Below are 23,849 nucleotides of genomic sequence, written 5' to 3' on the forward strand. Positions count from 1 at the left end.
CCACAGAATGATCCGCCAACTTATCCAGCACATGTTTTACGCAGCGGATGCCCTTCAAGTCGCACACCATCACTGGGAAACATCCATACACACTCATTCACACACATACACTATGGACAATTTAGCCTACCCAACTCACTTATACTGCATTTCTTTGGACTAGTGGGGGAAACCAGAGCACCAAGAGGAAACCCACACGAACATGGGGAGAACACGCAAACTCCACACAGAAACGCCAACTGACCCAGCCGAGGCTCGAACCCGCGAACTTCTTGCTGTGAGGAGGAATTGCCACTGTGCCACCGCGTCGCCCACAGTCTAAACAGAAAACATGTAAATATGTGCACAGATGACAACATTTTTTTAATAAGTTGCAAAGTTGTCAGAATAAAAGGCAAAGTACAATGTGTTTGTTACAAATATTTCTATAGCAAACCCAAGTTTAATTTTTGCATTAATTTGATCAAAACTGGCAGACTGTAACATTAAAAAATGTAAATTCACTTTTAGGCAGTAGGAAGTGCTTGTAAATTCTCAGGTTACAACAGTAAACAAAGCAGTTTTTAGCTTAAAACTTTATTAGCAGTGTTGGGGGTAACGCAGTACATGTAACATACATGAGTTACGTAATAATATTACTTTTCTAAGTAACGAGTAAAATAACGCGTTATTTAAAAAAATTAAGTAATATTTGAGTTACTTTTTTGAAAATGTAATGCGAGTTACTTTTTAATTAATCAACTTTAAAAAATAAACTGCTGAATTAAATTGAAAGTAATTAGAATGAATCACATAATTGAAAGAATGCTTATTATTTTGAATGCATCAAAGAAAAAGAACAGGGGATTGTCTCAATGGACAGTGATTTTACTTAAGACAAATAGTACAAAAGTAGCTAAAACATTGCTTTAAACTTCCAATAATCTAGCTGTACACTATGTATAGCTCTGGGGTCAGGAAGTTCTCAGATAACATTGTCCTAAAATATTTTTTTTTATGTCTTTTGATGTGTGTAAATGTAGGTGTTGGTTGTTCAGTGCATTATTATAGCGCAGAGCTTCTCTGTAACAAAAGAAAAAAAAAACAAGTTCTGAAAGAGATGAAGCCTCAGACAGGTAATAAAAAGTAACCGCATTACTTACCATAAAAAGTTACTAAGTAATGCAACTTGTTACTTTTTTAGGGAGTAACTCAATATTGTAATGCATTACTTTAAAAAGTAACTTTCCCCAACAATATTTATTAGTCATTAAATGGAAGTAATATGCCAAAAGAATATTCTGAGATACATATAGATGTTGCAGGGTAAAGTTAGTGTTGATATTCGCCACCATCTCACAACATTCACAAATAAATTGAATTATGTTATATTTTGTTGCAGATGCTTTTATTTTGACAGCTTTGTAATATGTTTTACTTAAGTTTTTGCACACATATCTGTTTTTAGACATTCACATTACATTACATTTAAATTGAATAATAATAACAAACACCAGAAGGCTTTGTCCATTTCACCAAAAATAGCATTGAAATAACCATACATTTTTAGAGTGCTCTATTAATATCAAAGCAGGACTGCTGTAAGTCAGCAGTGCCAGTTAGGGTGACTAGAAATAACAAGCACGCGCATCGACATATTCTCATTCATCTGACCAAGGTGACAATGACAGCAGACAAAAAACATTCGCAAAGCAGACACTTCTGTTCTGGCTCACACTAAACCTCATACTGTTGTACCTTTGGTCTTTTTTATGGAAGATTTATTTAAATATATAAAATTGAGACATCTACAATCAAGGTTTAAGTTCCACAGCCAGACTTTTCATTTACATTTATTCAGCAGTACTTGCTACCACAAATGCAGTCACCTGACCATTCAAGAACAGATCTGATCTACCAGTAAACATGCAAACTCATAAATAATATTCTTCCAACCACTCGGGGATATTCACAGCAGATTGCAGGCTGTGCTTCGCGTGGGGGGTTAAATGGTAATAATGCTCCTGAAACTGAGCTTTTTGTTGTTTAGCTCAGAGGCTGCATTCTCCTGGTCGCCAGCAGGGGGCGTGTGTTCTTGCGCATTACCCGAAGCATTCTCCACCTTCCCTCCTTTGTTATTCGTCTTTTTAACCTTTTCTTTATCCTGGGCCTGGCAAATGTGTTTGAGTCTGGAGCGCCCTCTAGTGCTGGCATAGTATCAGCGGGCAGATCTGCAGCAGTGGATTTGCCCTCAGCCTGCTTCTCATTTGGGGTGTTCAGGTGTGATGGGGAATGTTTATTGTTGGTGCAAGAGGAACTCAAAGAAAAAGAAAGGAAACATAGAAGAAAAAAACTGTCCAGACATGATATTTTGGATGATTTGGAGGATGCTGGACTGAAAGATGCAAGGTTAAGGCCTGGTGAAATAATTGTCCGGTAAGTTTATAATTGCATTACATTCATGCGTTTGGCAAACACGATTATCCAAAGTGACTTGAATTGTGCTGAAGGTACACATTTTATCAGTTCTTCCTTTCCCTGGAAATCAAAACCACAACATTTGTGTTGCTAGCATAACTAATCAGGTTTCAGGAGATATTATGAATCATTATAAACTAAAGAGAATATTTTGTGTTTAGCCACCATATCATGAGGGTTTACTATGATAAAAAGACACATTACCTGCATTTATAGTTGGACTCTCTGTTTATTGCTATGCTAATTTGCAAACTAGGCTTTTTAAAACTTGCTATGATGCTTGCCAACTAGTTTCATCAGTTAAATTTTGTCCACTGTTAACAATTTTGGGCCTGTTGCTCAAAAAGTGTTGAACAAACTCTGGGTTTCAGAGTAAGTGTTGTGTCGTGCTCATTTGTTTAATGACAATATAATCGTTCTCGTTTTAAGGGTTTAAGCCAGTGGAAATAAATAACTCTATAGAGTGCGTGTTTAACCCCATCTGTCCTGCACCCCCCAACCTGCTCCAAGCTACAATGGAATGGCGACTTTATGGGAGTCGGTTGCTCTAACAAGGAGGCTAAAGACCATGGCCTCTAGTGTCTGTCGCTAGAGCACCTTTAGAGGTCAAAGGAGTGAGGTTTACCTGCACAGCACTTCACTAGCTGGCCTCTGTTATACATGCAAATGAAAATGAGACATGCTGCAAAAAGCCAATCAGTTAAAAATGAAGAGATATTATCAGAAATGGATTGAAATTCATGAAGGAGCGCAGGGTAAAATGTAACAGAGTTTTAAGGTATTTGCTCAGAGTTAACCAAGGCATGCTTCTGAAGTTCTCACCACAGTGTTGGTTAGACGTCCCCCTGGCAATTATTGTTAAAGTTTGGTGAAATTTGGATGAGAAACACAGGAGAAACCATTTTTGCAGCATAAAAGTATTTTTTAAATACTCTTTATTTGTTTATTTTAAAAAATCTGTGAATGTATGTGATGAAAAATCTTATATTGGTTGTGATCACCGTCTTCTTGAAACCGTTTTGAAAGGTGTAAAAACACAGTGACTCCTTGCCAGTTTTGAAGATAACACGACACAGTGGGGTAAGTAAAGAAAAATAGGTAAAGAAACAAATAAACATACTGTGCTATGTAGTAGGGTTGTCACGATACCCTCAATTCAGGCAACGATACCATATCAGCTGATGTATCACGATACCAAGTAGTATCGCAATACTGCATTAATTCATAATTCAAATCTACAAAATAAAGCGAATTGTCAGAAATACTATATATATGTCATAATACTTAAATTCAATTACCTTATTTTTACAAAAAAAAAAAAACATTATTTGTAAAAATAATTCTCTGTTTTTTTTGTATTTTATGTGACTCTTTTGTTATTATTGCAATAATATAAAATAAATAAATAAATAAATAATTGGTCGCGCCATATGATCTGTCATGACTGCAGCAAACTATGATCCGTATGCAGACAGTTAAAATTAAGTAAAATAAAGTGCTCTATTGATTATTTGCCTGCACAAATGTTTTAGCATTTTAGTGATTTTTCCACATGTAAGATATTGTAGAACCGATGCCACTGCAGTGGCACCACCAGTATTTTGGAGCCATAGTATCGCGGTGCTACCTAAGTAACGGTAAACCATGCAACCTAACTATGTAGAATAAAAAAATAGCTACTGAGGAAATACACTATTTAAAGTAAACTGAATTAAATTAAATTGTGTTTTTTGACTTTTTAAGCAGGTGTTACAACTAACCCTCTGTCTGTTACAACTTGCTCCACAGGTGGGATAAATAGTAACATTCTTACTCCTGGTTTTCTGGCTATACTGCACAGAAACCATCGATCCGGCGGTCATACTTTCAGTGCTCATTTGTAGGAGAGGCTTGCGTGTAGTCACCTTTAAATTTCAACAAAATAAACTAATTATTTTTAAAAAACAAAACAAAACAACAACAACAACTATTTTGATTTAGTTCAGTTGCTTTTAGCACAAAAATACTTAATTTGTAAGAGACAGGGAGGGGCTGGGAGTGACCCTTTACTCACAGCTGATTGGACCAGTTTGGGTCTGTGAAACTAAACCAGAATAAAACCTGCTCCAGAGCAGGTAAGCCTTGTAGCACGAGTTACCAGGGGGATGAAACCAATCGGGAAATCAAAATCAACCTGACTTTTTGAGTCCAAATAAACTTGAATTCATAGGTTAAAACCCAAACTGGCTTTGTGCAACTGGCCTCTTGTCTTGTAAGCAGGGTATATCATGTAGTTGTTGTGTTTAGGCATGGGACGATAACTGTTTTTATGGTATACCGCTGTTTGGAAAAGTCAAGGTTTTTAAACCGCCAAAATTTTCTGTTATTCTATTCCTAAGGTATGTGCGAGATTTTTTATTTACATTTTTGTGTTTTAAGGACAACAGTATATCTCCAGCTGAAAAGATATCCAAAGATGCTGTTTTAAATTGCTAAGAAATCAGTGTTTTAAAAAACAAATGAAAAGAGCAGAAGTCAATGACTGATTTGAATTATTCAGCCTGACATGTTACTACTCCAAAATATTTTAAATATTTCTCAAAATAAAATGTATTGTGTTTAAAGGGGAAAAAAGTTTTTTACCCAGACATTTAAAAAAGATCAAATTTTAGAGGAATCCGTAATCACATTACCATGAAACCGTGATATTTACTAATCTAAGGTTATCATACCATTAGAGTCTAATACCAGCCCATGCCTGGTTGTATTTTGCTGCATGTTTTTTTCCAAAATCGTACCTATTTGAGCATCTGTCTTCTGAGTCCTTCTGCTCATTGCAGTATCTGAGCTCTGCTGGAGTCTTAAAAGACAGATCTTTCTTTCCTTTCAGCCAGTACGTCTTCATATAACCTTTACCCTTAATCAAGAGGGATTAGAGTTGATTTCACAGCACTTTAAGACTTTATTTGCTTGCGGTATGAATCATATAAAGGCACACTCCAACATTTATCTTTTACTTGTGGAGTTTTACGTAAAGCAATGAATAGCACTTTCGAAAAATCAGCTTTAAAACTACACACACTCACATCATATGAACATATTTAGAAAGACTTATGGATGTTTTACTTTGCATAGCTCAAGTTGGAAAAAATATTACCTAGTGAATTATATTTTTATGAAGAAACTTTGAAACCAACAAACTTATAGTAGCTTTCAGCAAAAGTAAATGTATAACAAATAAATACTTCTTTACAATGAATCATGTAAAAATGATGGCAGAATAATTGTTTGCATAACGAAGATTGAATAAATGACTTTTAAAAAGAAAAAGATTTGACATTTCAGAAGCTTTTATAAATATTAAATGTCAAGGCTGCATATTTAATGTAGTAACTAACTATTTTTTTGAGGAGGGTCAAAAGTACTATTCTCTCCTCATATTTAGACTCAAAAATACATGGGACAAAACATTACTGCAGGAAAACGGCTGCATCATCTTTTCAACACAGAGTTTTAAAACAGTTGCACCAGTAAAACTGTTGACTTAAAGATTCTTTGTGCAATTATATGCTAATGGTGAGAGTTTCTAATGTCGTTTTTTGGAGTTCGGATGCCTGTAACTCAAGCAGCATTAAAGATTTTATCTTTTTTTAGAATTTGTTTTTTGGCAAATCTTTTTCTTGGTATAACAATTTTTTAAAGGGCCCATATGGTTGCATTTTAAATCCGATTTGCAATATACACTCACTGGCCACTTTATTAGGTACACCTTAATAGTACCGCATTAGACCCCCTTTTGCCTTCAGAACTGCCTTAATCATTCGTGGCATAGATTCAACAAGGTACTGGAAACATTCCTCAAAGGTTTTGGTCCATATTGACATGATAGCATCACGCAGATGCTGCAGATGTGTTGGCTGCATATTCACGATGTGAATCTCCGGTTCCACCACATCCCAAAGGTGCTCTATTGGACTGAGATCTGGTGACTGTGGAGGCCATTTGAGTTCAGTGAACTCATTGTCATGTTTAATAAAACCAGTATGAGATGATTCACGCTTTATGACATGGTGCGTTATCCTGCTGGAAGTAGCGGTCAGTTCTCAGACCAGCCCGTCTGGCACCAATAACCATGCCACATTCAAAGTCACTTAAATAATCTTTCTTTCCCATTCTGATGCTCGGTTTGAACTGCAGCAGATTGTTTTGACCATGTCTACATGCCTAAATGCATTGAGTTGCTGCCATATGATTGGCTGATTAGGAATGTGTATTAACGAGCAGTTGGACAGGTGTACCTAATAAAATGGCCGCTGAGTGTAGCTCCAAGACTAAACCAGTCCTTTTTGCAGACAATTTTTTTTTTAAAACATCCGCAACCTAGAATGACTGGTTTTGTGACAGCTATTGTCAAAAATGGCATTATTTGCTTTAATTCTTGTTCTTTGCTGTGAAAATTCACACATTTTCTCTCTTTTTTTAATCTAAAAACCACTGGACTCCCAAAATCCTGGAGGGACTGGTAAATTGTTCAATTGCACACACACTTAGTTGTCAAAAGCTAAATGGTTTTTAATATGCATAACACAGTTAATAATAATGGCAGTGATGATGGTTCTGGTGATGATAATTATGTATTGTAGTACCTTAACAAAAATCTTTCCTCGCTCCTTGATGATGTATGGCTCATGCTCCAGATGGTCTTTGGTGGTCTGACTGATGTGGATTTGCATGCCCTAATTGCACCAAGAGTATAATTAGCTTTTTTAATTAACTGTATTTCTGTAAAATTAAAGATTACTTATTACTATTGTCTGGTTTTGTTTGGTTATTTGAAGCTGTTCTGTGCAGCATGAGAGAGTTTCTCATCACACAATTCGACTCCATCCAAGAAGCAGTGTTCAGTGTCTTTAAACAGACTGGGCATCTTTAGACCCACTACACCTGCCACCACCATACCAGAGTGAATGCATGTGAGAAAACCAATGGAAAATGTTGAAATTAGATTAGCAAGCATATATATTACAAGCCAAAAGTTTGGGATTGGTATGTTGTTTTTTTCCTCCAATTTGTTTTAAAAGAAGCCAATTGTTTAGCCTATTAAAAAGCCTCAGCAAGACAGCATTTGTTTGGTTAAAAATAATCAAAGCTGAAAAATTGTGTAATATTATTGTCGTTTTAAAAAACTGTTTTCTTACTGAAATTTCTTTAAAATATTATTAATTGCTTTGATTAAAAAATAGAAATAGTAATAAATAAATTATAAATAGTTACTAGTAATTCTGACTTCAACTGTGTTTATATATATATATATATATATATATATATATATATATATATATATATATATATATATATATATATATATATATATATATACATATTAGTTAGTTTTTGAGTGCCCTTTATGCTTTTCCCAAAAATATTAAAGAGCCAAACTATTAAAAAAATTACATTTAATTGTAAACTTTAAATTAAAACTGTTTAATTGTAAAAAAAGTCAATTAAAATAGAAAACAAACTGAAGTCATATTTCACATTTTTATTATTTACTGTTATGAATGCAGCTTTTTTTCAGTGTAAGAGACTTAAAATAAAAATAAGTTGTTTATGCAATTTCAACTAATATTATATCCTTAATAATAAAAAGCAATTATAGCCAAAAAACTGAAATGGTACTCCTGTATTGTTTTTGTAAAATATGTTTTTAGAAAAACAAGTATGTCTTTAGAAAATTATTATGGCACAGAACATGCATGATGAGCAATTCTGTTTGCATCAGTTACAAGGTGCAGTTCTGGAGTTACTTGCTACCTTGCTTCTCGCTAAGTGTGTCGAAAATGATGTAGATCTCATTCAGCATGTCCACCACCTGCATGAGGGTGATGTGAATACAGATCTCATTAAACTTCACCACATCACTGAACAGGATGGTCATGTCTGGGAACACCTGGAGTGAGAGAACAGACCAAGAACAGCTCTTAAAAAAAAGCAGGACTGCAGAAAAAAAAAATTATTTCATTAACTCTCCTGAGATCGAGTTCTTCCCAAATCACATTGGTCAGTCTACACCAAGTAATATCTATTTAAATAGCATGTTTCGACGTGTGTACCTGGCACGTCTCCAGGGCTGTGATTCCCTTTTGCAGTCTGTCCGCCACTGCTTTGGGGATCATGGCGTACAGCAGGGAGTCTCCTCTCTTCTTCTCCTCATCCAGCTTTTTAATGATCTCCTGGAGCTGCGCGTACTTCTGCTGCTCCTGTAGGTGCCGCAGTCAGAGTTCCAACTGTCATTTGCATGCTATTTCTAGATATATAACCACAGCCAGAGACTCTGCTTTTTAAATAACTTCAAGGTAAAATATGCCTGTCAAACCAAATTATCTTGACCCAGTTTAACCCAGAAGCTTTGACTTGTATAAATATTCCATTTATGGATTTATCTACCTAAAAAGTGAACACAGTGCATCTTCAAAGCATTGAAAGTGGTTGGCTTATAGGTCAACTGTTTTTCCAGGTTTTTCAGGTTTCATATGTTTTAGACCAAGAGCGAGAGTTTTGTGGTATATTGATTGGGACTTAACAGTAGGCACGGTCTTTTGGATGAGGTTTTAAATATCTGTGTTCATTAAACATACTACGGTACTACTTATAAAAAGTAGGGGTATAAAAAGTTTGAAACTTCATTATTATTATTCATTTATTTGTTTGCTGGAAAGTAGAACAGAATTTAGGAATAGTTTTTAAACAAAACTTTGCGCTTAACAAACAAAATTAAATATGTAGGCTAATGGATGTCTTCAGTGGAGTGCGTACATTACTCTTAAGTAAAGGAGTAAAGCAGAGTAAAAGTAAAGTAAAGAGAAAGTAAAGAGGCTGAATGGAGGAGGCTTGTTTATCCTTGCTGCAGATGCATTGTTTAACTGTTTTCTCACTAGTGAAGCATTCAGTTTTTCCTCTTACAAAGTCTGCCATGTAAATAGCAAATGCGTCAGAGCGTGATGCAACTGACTGTTAAATGGAATGTAAAATGAGACTCTGGTTGGTTTAATGCATGTTATGCTCAAAACACCCCTAACTCATTAAGAGAATACGCACAACCCTGTTAGACCACGGGACAGGGCGAAAAGCGTATTTTTCTGTCCTTAAAATAGCAAAAGTGGATTTGGACACGACCTCAATGCTTTTGCGCCATTCGCTTTAGACTTTGCGCCTAGATCGTTAAAATAGAGCCCTTATTATTTCCTTTATTCCGTCTCCTTTCATTGAAATGCCAAACTTGCAGAGTTTCTTCTCGATGGACACACTAAACTCATGTTTTAGACTCATTGCCTTGTGGTACCATCGCAGAAAGGCTATAAGTCACTTTCCAAAACCTTTTCATTCAATGTTCCATACTGGCAGAATGATTTTCCCATTCCCACATGGTCTGCAAATTGATGTACTTCAAATGAAAACTAAAAACCTGTACTTTCTGAGAGCCCCTGGTGAATAAAACCAAGGACACTCTTCTCTTCCCACCTCACCACACACACCAACCCAAAATACTATAACTTCTGAGTGTGCCTTACACATGTGAGTGTGCTTAACAAACCACCTGTAGAAAACACACTTATTCATCTCGCTGACGCATTAACTGACACAAACACTGTGCATTTGGGAAGTTTGGACAAAAGCGTCTGCTAAATGACTAAATGTTTTGAGTACATTTTTTTTTCCTTATAAAAGTCACACATTGCAATGATAACAATATAATAGTCTTAAGTTGTCTTAGTAATCTTAACTTCATCAATTACAAAATAGTCTTTTAATAAAACTAGTCTGTCTATGGAATAGACTATGACATTTAAAAAGTTGCTGACCAGAAACAAAACTGGTTTTGAAACTGGTCGGAAACTTAAACACCCATAATGCACTGGGTATGTTGCCACCACTCCCTTCACTCCGTGCTTTGAATTAGCTTGGCCAGCGTTACACACCTCTTTGTTGCTTTAGCAAACTTTTAGTCACTATATTATCAACTTGTTTTGCTTCTTTGTTCCAATAAAGTTGTTAGAAATGTCTAAATGCTGCAAAGATTTGCAAATATGAAGACAACTCTGAAATTGAAAATCTAGACCAAAAAAATAAATGTACAAAACAGTTGTAGTCTCCATTTCAAATTGGATGACTATAAAGAAAATGTTTTAGGCAATATGGAGACTATAAAACTGTCTGAATTTGTAATTTTGTCAGGTAATTTGGAAGACGAGGAATATGAAGAACCCTCTGCCAAACCTCCTGAAGCAAAACGCTGTCATCTACAGGTAAGAAGACAGTTTTTCATTCTCTAATGATGTTTGAAGAGTATAAAAATGATCCAGCTGCATCTGCTTCATCTATTGATGCTACTGGACTTTATTTGCCAACCTGATCCAACTGTTGCTTTACAAAACTATAGAAGTAAAATATGTAGTTTTTGAGAAAGCTCAGAAGCTATCAGAAGTCTGTCTGATGATGCAAACCGCTGACAGCACAGGCTTTTGCTGAGAAATAAACATGGATTTCTTGGTCCATGTAACATTGGAGTAAGAGTAAACATTGTATTTTAATGAATATTTAAGAGCCATATATTGCTGACTTTGTAACATGTAGGAGGTTGAATTGATGAATTTCTATCTATTTCTAGGGCATGGTGTGGGGGTGTTTGCAAATGTTGTTAGAAAATAAGCTTTATTTATTTTAATTTTGCTAGTAGCAAGTAGTACACTGTTAAGAGTCCAGCCAAAAATTCAGTTCCACACTGTGTAAAACCCAATAAGTTAGGGTAACTCAAACCATTTGAGGAAACAGATAGCAACAAATCATTTAAGTTCTAAAACTAATCCTAATGAGTAGTCAACTTAATCCATTTGAGTAAACAAAGCATTTTGAGCACAGTAAAACCTGATAAATGAAGAGAACGCAAACCAACTGAGTACTGTTAAACCCAGTAAGTTAAGGCAACTCAAACCGTTTGAGGATTCTGAGTTCAAAACTCTTTTCAATTGAGTAGAATTAACTTTCAGTAAGTTTTGAGTTAACTACACTCATTTTATTTGATAAAGTTGACTGTTGGGTTTTAAAATGCATTACTCTTGTTTTTAAAAAAATGAACTTAAAAAAAAACAAAAACATTTTCAACTTTCTTTCATGCATAATGATGCTTTGTAATAATAAAAAAGCCCCTGTAAAAACTAAAAAAGCGTTTTATAAATCTGCAAAGTTACAAAGTCTATTGAATAGAGAGTTATTCACTACATCTGTGAATACTGTCTGTTTAGTCCTTATTTGCATTTAAGAGCACACACACACACACATATATACATACATACACACACATACACACAAAACATGTTTTGGCTTTCAACCCAGCATAGTAAAAATGATCTGTTAGGTTTTTCCTGAGCTAAAACCTCACAGATACATTCCTGGGGAAACCTGATTCTTCTATTACATAATTTGGCCCTTTAAGGATGGCAGTGGATTAAAGTGTGGGTCAGCATTGACTCTCTGTGGCTTTTATACCTGCTCCAGCGCTAGTTGCAGCTCGGCTGATTGCTGTGTTCCGGCCAGGATGAGCTCTCTGCTTGAGTCGTGCAGGTTTAAATCATTGACGTAAACACTCATTTTTATCATGTCCTTCACTGTCTCAATACTGCACAAAGGTGAATACAGTTTAATAAAACTTGTATAATGCCATTTACAAGCCAAACTACAAATGTAGACACATTATTGCACATTTTGAAAAGTCTATTTAAGGATTCTCTGGGACTGAAATCAAATAATTATTACATTTGCCTTATTTTACACCATGAAAGTAAACTATTTTTAAAAAAGCCATTAGTGATTAACACCGAAAGCTTTGTACAATCAAGTTACATATAGATACACTTCCTAACAATAATGGTAGAAGAGACCATTAGTGATTTACTGGCATGTTGCAGGTATTTTCTGATTGGAACAATTGATAATATAAATGATAAAATGTCAACTATGATATAATTGTGCTTATTTTAGCTCAAATAAACTCCGTTACAGAGATCATGTTGTTTTTTTAAGCATATACAGTATTTGCTTTATGAATGCTAAACATTTTTTGCTGCAGTCTTGGATGATGTCCAATGTCAAATTTGATCCTGAAGCAACAGCAGTTGAGAAATATATTTAATTCTACTGGTCAGAAAGAGAGAGCGAGAGATAGAGGGGGGCGGAAAATGATCATTTAAGTCTAAGTAATGGCTCTTTCCGTGGTTGGTAAGGAAATTTCATTATAAGTTGACTTAATAAAATTCTACAAGAGTGCTGGGTATGGTCCCTCTGAAATGACTTGGCAGAGAACACTTGATTGTCAGTTTTATGTGGCAATAACTATGCTTATAAAATAAGTACTGTTTTCCATTAGCTCAGACTACAATGTTGTAAATATGTGAGATTATAAGAGCTTACATGGAAGTTCCTAGAAAGATGAGAGAGTCCCAATGAGGGACGTACTTCATCTGGCCCTTGAGGTGAAGAGGCTTTTAGGGGGCTTCCGCATGTCTTCAAATATGGTTTCACTACACTTCCCTGAACAAAAGAGATTATGTTTGTTTTTTAACTAGACAAAAGATTTTTGTTCATATTTATGATCTAGAGGTCAGCATCAATATTTCAATATTTACACAAGACAAAAATCTAAAAAAAAAAAACCCCAAACTTTTTAATTCTGTCATCATTACACAATATTCACTTGTATCAATCTCATGTTGAACACAAATGAATATGGAATGTAGCAGTAATTAACCCCTATCACACATGTAGACCTTTCCGTAAAATTACTGTCAATTTTCCGGAAAGGTCTGTATGTGTGAACAGCTCATTTTTGAAAATACCGGTAAATTCATTCCGGCAATTTTCCATAAAGAGATGTTGTAATATTACCGTACTTTGCCGAAAGTGGACACGTAATTTGTAAAGGTTTATGTCTGTCTATTGTATTCATATTGTGTATTATCTTCAAAATAAAAAAAAGAAATAAGCTGCTTGCGGCATCAACAGAGCTGTCAAGCAAGCGCTCTTTCACCTGGCCTCTCAAACACACACAGGCATGTAAAGCACATGTATCACGCACAAACACACCTTTTAAACTTGACAAAAACTCCCTATAACCTTTACTGGCTGCTGTGTCTTTAATATGGTGTAAAGATTATTATGCGTTATTGAAACATCAAGGAGGACCCAGCAAAGAAAAGTAAATTATAAATTAAAACTTTATTATTTTATGCAACAGCGTTACATTTACAAGCAAAATAGTTTAATAAGCATAACCGAACATTAATAAGCAAAAACACCCCTAGCCTATAAGGTGTTTCATGGAATAGCCTATCTTAAGCTGACCAGCTATGTTTTCTTTCCCTAATTTCCTTATTTATTTATTTGTCTGGGGCGAGGCAGTGGCGCAGTAGGTAGTGCTGTCACCTCACAGCAAGAAGGTCACTGGGTCGCTGGTTCGAACCTCGGCTCAGTTGGTGTTTCTGTGTGGAGTTTGCATGTTCTCCCTGCCTTCGCCTGGGTTTCCTCCGGGTGCTCCGGTTTCCCCCACAGTCCAAAGACATGCGGTACAGGTGAAATGGGTTGGCTAAATTTTCCATAATGTATGAGTGTGTGTGTGGATGTTTCCCAGAGATGGGTTGCGGCTGGAAGGGCATCCGCTGCGTAAAAAAAAAACTTGCTGGATAAGTTGGCGGTTCATTCCGCTGTGGTGACCCCGGATTAATAAAGGGACTAAGCCGACAAGAAAATCAATGAATGAATTTATTTGTCTGCCGCATGTACTCTAAAACTAGTGTAATGGCATCATGCCATCTTTACCAGACTCGGGCAAAGTCCGCCTCTCCTTTCACTCCGCCCCGAAGTCCCAACTGGCCCTCTTTGGCCCAAGGTATTTTGTGGGCTGAAAAAAGCCGCGACTGGCCCCGAGAAAACCCCGCTTTGGCCCGATCAGGCCCCGGAAGTGACAGTGGAAACGCGGCTGGCCTTGGCACACCCTGGTTCACTTGCCTTAGGTGCGAAAGTGGAAACACTGCTAATCACTCCTTAACCACACTTTTACCATTGTGTTAAACTTGTTGCTGTATTTTGTAGTAGTGGTCAACAGTTTGATGAAACAAGAAAACATGACTTTGAGTAACCTTGAGTTTGCATGTATAGCATCAAAAAATATTTACGCATTTAAAGCTTTTATGAAATAAAAAAGAAGCACGAAAAACTGTATATGGAGCCATAATGAAGCTAAACTGTAAATTAGTATGCAGCCTGATCTCATGAGGAAGCGTAGCTATTTTATGTTTTGTCCATTTAGTGGCTAATTCGTATGAATTCGTACAATATATGGACATAATTTTGTGTGCCTTCATTCAGTCTTTGTACTGTAACATTTAGAATATTCCTTTCATATTCCCATTTTTCAAGTAACTAATGGAAACCCCTGAGTCATAATATTGTCATATTCATAACAAGGTAAATATTTAAATTACTGATGTTCAAATGAATGTACTCTGCATCATGTGTCATGTTAGAGAAGTATTTTTTATGTCAGATGATGTTTTCTAAAATTATAATTCAATGTGTCTATGCAACAGTCTTGCAGTATGCCATACTATAATATGTCTAACCAGTGACAGTCTGGAAAGCCAGCAGCTCGATGTCCTCTCCTCCAGAATTAGCTGAGCTGTTGTATTGAGTCAGACTGCTGCTGTATTCCTGATCCTTCCCCTTCATTTCTTACATTGTCTTAACGTGAGCAAACAACAAAGGCATGGGGAGAAAAAATCAGCATGAGATGTTTTAAGACAGTGTTTCTTAAGCCCCTGCACATTTTGCATGTCTCTTTTGTCTGGCTTACCCAATTCTGGTCTGTACCAGTCTGTACTGAGCTGTAGAATAGAATCAGTTGTGTTTAATACAGACGACATTCAAATTGTACCATGTTGGGGGTGCTATGGAGGTTTAAAAATCAAGGTTTTAAGACATTATGCAGAGGCTAAAAATTTGGATGTGAATGGTGAAATTTGTGCAGAAAGCTGTGAATACTCTATTTCCACAGGACTGGAAACTCATCTTTTACAGAGTTAATATTTTGCAGACCATCATAGAGCATAAAAGTGTTCACTGTGAAGGGCTTAAAAAATATTTAAAACTCACATACCAAGCTGTTTGTCTTCATATTGGATTAATGGGATTATGAAAATCTCTCTCTCTCTCTTTTTTTTTATTTTTTTTTTTTAGCATTTTCAAGACAATGTAATACTTAATTTTTAAAACAATTTTAAAATTGTCTGATGCTCATCAAGCCTACATTCATTTAAATAAAAATAAAAACTGTAAAACACTTTTACAAATTAGAGTTCTTCACTGGAATTGTTGGCTCTACAAAGAACAGTTGAATACAATCTTTTCACTCCTTAAATGGTTCTTGGAAAAAGGTTCTTTAGTTTATGAAAATGCTTAAGGAAAAGTAAAAAGTGTTCTCTGAATAGTTCTTTGAGAAATAAACAAGCAAAGCTGCTGCTGCTATTGCATCACTGCAAAACAAAACAAACAAAAAAACCTAATGAAACAACTCATACCCACCAATTTTGGCAAGTTTTTAAGCCACACTGTGTTAGGTAAGAGATCCAACAAGGGTCTCAAACTAAGTTTCTAGAGGGCCCCATCCCTGCACATTTTAGTTTCAACTCTGCTTTAACACACTTACCTGTAGGTTTCAAACAAGCCTGAAGGACTCAATTTCTTTTGTCAGCTTTTATTAGGGTTAAAGCTAAATTGTGCAGAGCTGTGGACCTTCAGGAACTGAGTTTGACACATGTGCTCTAGCACATGTCCTGATTAAAGTACAGAATATAATTTTCCAACACAAGCTCATTCTGAAAACGTAGTCCTGTATATGTTTCTGGAGATCGCAAATTATGTAGCCAGAGGTACGTTTGGCTGCATTACATTTTTTAAACAAACGCTACGAGGCACTTACCAGCTGACCGATTACTTCCGTATGAACAGCTTTCCCTCTGTAACCAGTTTGGCCTGTAAGCTCGCCATGTACGTAGGCAAACTAGAGATGCAGGGAGGAGTCGACCACGACGACGGGGTTCGACTGCGGTGAAGAATGGTTCCAGAAAGCAGATAAGACAAAAACAGAATCCAAAAAATAATATAAGTATTTAACAGGGTGAGAATCTGGTAAAATATGAAAACCTGGTAGAAATTAAATGAGGGCTTTTCTTATTCTGGATTGCTTTTGAAAATTGTTGGTTGGGTTTAGGGAAGGAGGATGGTGGGTCAGTCGATTGGTCGGTCAGTCAGACAGTCATTCAGTCAGTCAAACAGTCAACAGCGGCCTCTGGTGGGTTTACGCGAGAACAGCAGGCATGAATGGCACTCACGAGAGAAATCTGAAATCTCAAATTGCGTACAAAGCGAGCTCTCATGGATTCGCCAAAACAAAAACTGCAAAAAAAAAAAAAAAAAAAAAACTGTACCTGCTTGGACGCATTTTGCAGCCTCCTGAAATGTATATAGAGGTACATTTTCAGAATGAGCCTGGGTTGTAATTTTGTCATATATTCTTAGCAAAAAATATTCTGAGGGCCATCAAATCAATACTGCATTTACTAAACAGTTATGAACCAAAAATGAAAAACCTTTCTATTTGTTTTGGTTATTCGTTCACATAATGAAAAACGTTTTGGTGGCCTGAAAATGCTAACTTTTAAAAACAGGCCCCCAAATAAATAATGTTTACAGGAAAAAAAAACTGTTGTCTCATACACATACCCTAAAATACCCTGTGTCAGGTCTAAAACGAAAATGCCAGTGGTCATGCAGTACTGGCACATCTGACCAAAACACAATTTATTCCACAGATTTTCTTTTCAAATCAGCTTAAAATTTGTGAAAGACTCAATTTCGTCCTTGCAGTGATTGGCCTACACACGTTATCTTTCTCTTCCTTTTTGGGTTTTTCACTCTCCTCTTTCTCCTCTGGTTCTTCTTTGCTGAGTCTGGGGATGTTGACCTTCTGTTTACTCTCCACCACAACTTTAGACAGCAGTTCAAACACATTGTTTAGGTGTGTGTAGATCTGAAAGAGCACAAACGCCAACAAAATGCCTTTTCAGGACACAAAAGATTGGAGCGTTTTTTTTTGTGTGCATCATCTTTAATTTACATTCATGCTACTTCAGATCCCTCACATTCACTCACATTATCCCTGCTGAATTCCAGCATGGGTCGCACCAGGGTAAACTCCTTATTGACCTTTTTGCCCTGCAGATCAGAAAACACCTCTTTCACACCGTCTTTGATACATGGTCATGTCCCTACAGAAAATCACGCTGAAGGGGAACATGTCAAAAAAGATTCCTCGCTTCATGGGCAGTTTCTCATAGCCCGGAGCTGTTTTCTGCTGGGGCATACGGTGTTTAAGTGCAGCGTTGTCAAAATTAATCTTGTACACCTTCACAAAGACAGAGAGGGAGAAGATCAGAAACGTGAGGAATAAAGCAAAACAGAGCTGGCTTTGTGTATACACAGGAAGGTAAATGTCTCGTCTGTTTGGACTCCTACCACATATGTCATTTTCTCTGTTTCCTCTTTGGACAGAATCCCCACCTCGATGTCTGTGTTGTAAAACTGTCGGCCCACCTGAGAGAGCTGCCCTACAGAGAAACCACAACACGCGCTGCTTGAATTTTAAACAGGTTATGGCTGCAAATGCTCTGCTTTTATAGCGTAAGATCCAGTCAAACATCATTGGGCCATATGTGATTGTGAACTTGAATTTGAGATAATTATTTGATCTCTCATTTCTCTCAAGAAATCTATAATGCGAACAGAAAGCATGTGTGCAAAGGTGTTGTTCTTATTCTGTAAATTTAGTAACTTTTCAAATAGTTTAAAGTCCCCATGAACCGGAAGCTGCAAAACTGCACTGAAGTGTAGTTCAGTTTTAAGAGTTTAAGTTCAGATCAGTTCAGTAAGGTTAATAGAGTCCAAACACTGAAAAGCAAATCCATCGATGCGCAGCTCTACAGATCCTGAACCATGTAAGCCAGTGTTGACAGCAGCTAGGAAAAAAAAATCACAAATTGGCGAAAGTGAAGAATTAAAAAACCTCAAGAGAAACAAGGATCAGTTGGGCACGACCATTTCTCCTATGGCCAAACGTCTTGTGCAGAGCTGCAGTCTTGGGATTGTCTCGTCGCTGGTCTTGGAATCGAATCAGTGGTGCTGCATAGTCTGAAGGCCTCGGGATGAGTATCCCCAGGTGGGAATAAAAAAAATAATTAGCGTAGCTGCTGTTCATGGTGTATTTAAACAAGATATTCGTAATCTGACAATTTAACAACAAAAAATAAATAAATCAGGAAGTGCATTTTCAGGTTAATTGAAGATTGAAAGAACAAACTTTTTATCTTAACGACACGCACAGATATATCGTTCACCACAAAACAAGTGAGCCAACAAAATAATTTCAGGGTTTCAGGGTGTCCTTAAAAAGTATTGAAAGTTGGTGAATAAATTATGAAGGCCTTTAAAAGGTATTAAAAATCATGTTTTTTCGAGGTCTTCAATCGTTGTCCAAAGTGTTTGACTCTAAAAAAGCACAAATATATTTTTTTCCTTCTAATATCAACAACAGCGTGCTTGATCCACGCAGTTGGTTCGGGCCGGGGCGCGTCCACCCAAGCTCCTCCTTCCAGTTAATGTCTCTTAATTTGTGAGAACTCGGGAAAGTAATGTGATGCTCTCCACATGTAGCAAACCATAGTGGGGAACAGACGGCAACATGGGAAAATCTAAGTTTGCGTACTCCTGGTTGGAGAAAGATGAGTTTAAACAGTGGCTGAAGCCAAGTGGTTGAAAACAACCACCTAATTTATTCTTTCAAGCTTTGTTTCTTCCGAGCTTATCTGAGTTTTGTTGCATGGTTGTGCTCCATTCATTCATTTAACTAAAACTATTTATTAAGTTAAAGGCTTGATTCTGATTAGAACTTGAAGTGGCGAAAGGTTTTAAAATATTCTGAGGTCTTAAAAAGGTATTGAAATTACCTTTAGGGATCCTACATGTAATCCTGGGTTTTGATTTCTTAGGGACTTTAGAGTAGATTTAATATGGACATTTTCAGAAGGCACAGCAGGAGATTAGTGTACAGTTTTTAAGGAAATTGATGAATTCTGTGCTCATGTAATCAAGTGAAAACTGAATATTGCAGCCATTCATGTGTTAATTTTAAGACAAACTGAGCAGTTTTTGAAACCATTCAGTTTGCATTTTATTCATTGCATTATTAATGGCTATTTTTATCTTCCATTCTATAGTTTACATAGTTATGGCAGTAGGTGACAGTGACAGTCTATTTAAGTCATTTGTTTAATCATTCATTGAGCCAATTCTTTCACAACAAACATTATTTACTATGTGTACAAGGGTTGGAAAAGAATGGAAGGCAACTAGTACCCCTTTACTGAAAAGGACATTTCAAACTCTGATTTACTTAATATTCAAATGATTTTCGGTAATAATAGTTTATACTACATACAGTAGTGTATTTTTGGTTATTCCCTCAAATATACCTGTGCCATAGTTTGTGGTCCTGGGTGACATAAACCAGGGGTTCCCAAACCTAAAAATAACCCAAAATAAGTAAATAATAGACCTTGCACACAATGGTGCACACATACCAATAGGCCCAAGTCTATTCATTATTTAATTTTGGAGAACACCATTTGGAGACCATTCTCCATGTTCAGTTGTGGCCTGTATTTATTTTTAATGTAAGCGAGTGCCATAATGGTGTCAGCAATTTTAACCTGGTGCCATATAGTCAATGTGCTGCATCTGACGCCATTGCTGTGTCTTTAATATAATGTAATCACCCCAGGGGTCGCAAAAATCAAAAGGCTAATGGCTGTTTACTTGCGTGTTGTTAATTAATGTTTATTGTTAACATTTGAACAATGTTACCATTAACTACTGTTTTGTTCTTCAGTAGGTTATTAAAATGTGGTAATTCTAATAGTTTAACAAAATGAATGAGATTTTTTGGAAATTGCCAAGCGGTTGCAGCGATTGGAACTTGCAACCAGGGGGTCCCGACCCGTACTTTGGGAATCACTGACATAAACATTTATGTTCAGCAGCTCATGAAAGGTCTGTAATCTGTATCTGTGAAGAAAGTTTGTGTTGTGTTTGGTTTTAAATATTACATGACCAGGGCAACCAATGCCTATAAAGTAAAAGTTTTATGAAAAGCCCCTTATGTAGAGATGGTTTGGCCATGTTTTATGCAAATGACCAACCTGTGCACACAGCAGCTCATTTAGAACACTTCAAATTCTTCAGCATTAGACTGAGGTTGAGAACAAACAAGGCAAAGATTTTTCATGAGAAGTTAATGTGCCTATAAATACAAATGAACTGCTCAATTATTAGTGAATGAGACCTGATGACTCATTAATGAACAAAATGAGGGACCAGTTTATCTGAAGCACTGATTAATTCAGGATTTAAACAGGCGACTTCTATGTGAATCATTGACTCATTTATCCAAATTAATTGCTCAGTAGCAAAATATCAATATTTGCTGTTCTGAGATACTAAATAGTGCTTTCTCTGAAAACATTTATTGTGGAGCAAGTGACTGTCAGTATGACAGTATGTCTTAAATATAAGTTATACTGACTTAATTTTATCAAACTGTATTAGAGCATTATTGCACTCCAAAGGATTTGGGGCATAACGGTATTACCTTTGACGAACTGTAAATCCTTTCTTGGTTGACCGATAGTGCAGGGTAAGACTAGTCTCACATTCTTCCTCCACACAGAAACTGAGTGGCTGGACTTTTGGGAAGGAGAAACAGAACTACTCACGCAGGCTATCCAGTTCATTGATGAAATCATGCATATTGTGGCCTGGTACCTAAAACACAGACAGCAGAAGTGATTGAAAAATGATGTAAAATGTTTATACAATCATACATTGGGAAAAGTGCATTAAGAAAATGTCATAAACTACTAAAAGTTTGTGGTTAGACTTATTGTGTAAATAACGCAATTAATCCATCATTCCTCAGTTACTTACTAACTCCATTTTAAACATTTCAAGTGGATTAAAACCATTGAAGTCATCCTAAAACTATGTAATAATACACACTGTTGTGTTAGGACGATTTTGATATTTTATCCAATTTAATTGATGACCACTGTATGTTGTACTTAATGTATACGAGTTGCAAAAGCAAACCTCTATAGAAAAAGAGATTAACATACTGTATACTTAAACTAGGTCTAAAAATAAAAAGCTATTAAAATGGTGATTTCACTACCTTATAAAAGTCTTGTCGTCGATCATAGTTGTAAGAGCAATAAATAATAACTTGACTTCTAGATGATCATTTGGAAAAGTTTTGGAAATTTTTTTTTTTCGATGAATCTTCTGTTGAACTGTTGAACTTCACAAATACTGAAGAAGACATATTGGAACCATAGGCCCAAGATTCTCACAGAAATCAGTTGAATTTGGTCAAGGAAAAATCATGATTTGGGGTTACATTCTGTGTGGGGGCGTGCAAGAGATTTGCAGAGTGGAGGGCAACATCAACAGCCTGAGGTACAGTATCAAGACATTTGTGCTGCCCATTACATTACAGATCACTGAGAGAGCAAATTAAATTTAATACATTTGGGTAAAAACTAAACTAGTTTAAACGAATATAACAAAAGTATATATGTATAATATATTTGTAAATAATTAATAATAATTATGCACCTTCTCCTTTCATCATTATTATTTTCTTTTATTTAATTTATTTTCTCATTTAATCCTTGTTAAGGAATGTGAAGTGATTTTGCTGTATAATAGAACAGAACCACTTACTCTTGTTAAAGCAAAATAAAAATAAAAAACGTGTGTGTGTTTGTGTTTGTGTGTGTGTGTGTGTGTATATATATGTATATATATATATATATATATATATATATATATATATATATATATATATATATATATATATATATATATATATGTATATATGTATATTAAATTCACATAGTATTTACTCTTAAAAATAAAATTTCCAAAATAGATTTTTTTTCAGTAATACCAGAGTAGGATAATTTTTTGGGTTTTGTTTTGGTTCTGAAAAACTCCCTTTCTCTCTTTAGAGAATATTTGAATGGAATGCTTCTCTTAATTATTATAAAATCTTAAGTGAACCACTAATGCTACTGAAGAACTTTTATACTTTTAGACTGTGCTTAAAAATCCAACAAATAAATTTCCCTTTTCGCTTAACCATGTAGATGCCGAAGGCGTACATCAGCTCATCATGAGTTTTCTTCAAAACCGCCAGCTGCCTTCGCCAACCTTAGAACCGGATTATCATTGAAATAACAAACACCAGCATTGTCAAGTTAGCCAGAAGCGTTTTTTTGCCTATTAAAATCTTGTGACCCTGGATGTTACACAAATATTTTTGTAGGAAATGGGCAAACAATATATTGTATAAATCAAAATGATTGATTTTCATTTATGTCAGAAATCATTTGAATATTAAGTAGAAATTATCTTCCAATAAGACCCTTTGTGAATTTCCTTCAGTAAATATAACAAAACTTATTTTTTTGTTTAGTTATATGCATTGCTAAAATATTAATCTGGACAATTTAGAGTAAATGCTCTAAAATTTTTTCATTATTTCGAACCCCTTAAATTCTACATTGTCAAATTGTTGATTCTTAGCCAAATATCATCCTATCATCCATATGGTCCTCAACAAACCATATCAATGGAAATCTTTTTTTTCTTTCTTTCTTTCTTTTTTCTTTTTGGTTGCAAGTGTTTGGATGATGTATAAATCTCGTTTTCCCAAAATTGGCACTTATGACTGGACTTGTGATCCAGCATCACATATATAACTCAACTTGAATCATTCAGGACTTTCTTGTACATCTGAAATTTGAGGTGTGGGATCTCCGTTAGCCTCCAAACATCTTCTCCATATGATTCATTAATGTAGTCATTCACCGCTTCCAAATACAGGCCGTACATCTTCAGGGGTTTACAAACCTCCACTGTGCTTCCCTAGAAATCCGATCAGCCTGCTAAAAGCACAATTCCTGCATCTGAGATGCTTCGTTGACATCAAGAGGCTTTTAGTTCAGCTTTTAACTTGGGCTTTTAGATGAAAAAATCAATATAATGCAAGGTGCATAAACAAGCTGAGATTTATTCAGGATTCAAAAGACGCACACAGAAAATTCATTTCTGATATGATTAAATTGTCCAGTTTAGACGAATAGATGTGAACTAGATACTTTGTTGTTGACAATTTTCTGTAATCCAAGTTC

General features: G+C 35.8%; 1 protein-coding gene and 1 pseudogene across 5 annotated transcripts in view; one reads left to right on the plus strand and one right to left on the minus strand.

The window, feature by feature from the left end:
- Positions 1–23,849, plus strand: part of lysmd1 (LysM, putative peptidoglycan-binding, domain containing 1) — a 324,645-nt gene that overhangs the window by 27,953 nt on the left and 272,843 nt on the right. For 4 of the 5 annotated variants that reach the window (XR_015510646.1, XR_015510647.1, XR_015510649.1 and 1 more), the window contains exon 4: positions 10,672–10,742. The gene's annotated coding sequence lies outside the window, so the exon portion shown is untranslated. Of the gene's footprint in view, positions 1–10,671; positions 10,743–18,096; positions 21,274–23,849 lie in introns of those variants that run through there. The other variant, XR_015510645.1, reaches the window with a different exon arrangement.
- On the minus strand, positions 1,949–23,550 carry LOC147833369 (soluble guanylate cyclase 88E-like; annotated as a pseudogene).

This window comes from Danio rerio, chromosome 16 (genome assembly GCF_052040795.2).
Source record: "Danio rerio strain M-AB ecotype USA chromosome 16, GRCz13ab, whole genome shotgun sequence".
In the NCBI taxonomy this organism is placed as follows: Eukaryota; Metazoa; Chordata; class Actinopteri; order Cypriniformes; family Danionidae; genus Danio; species Danio rerio.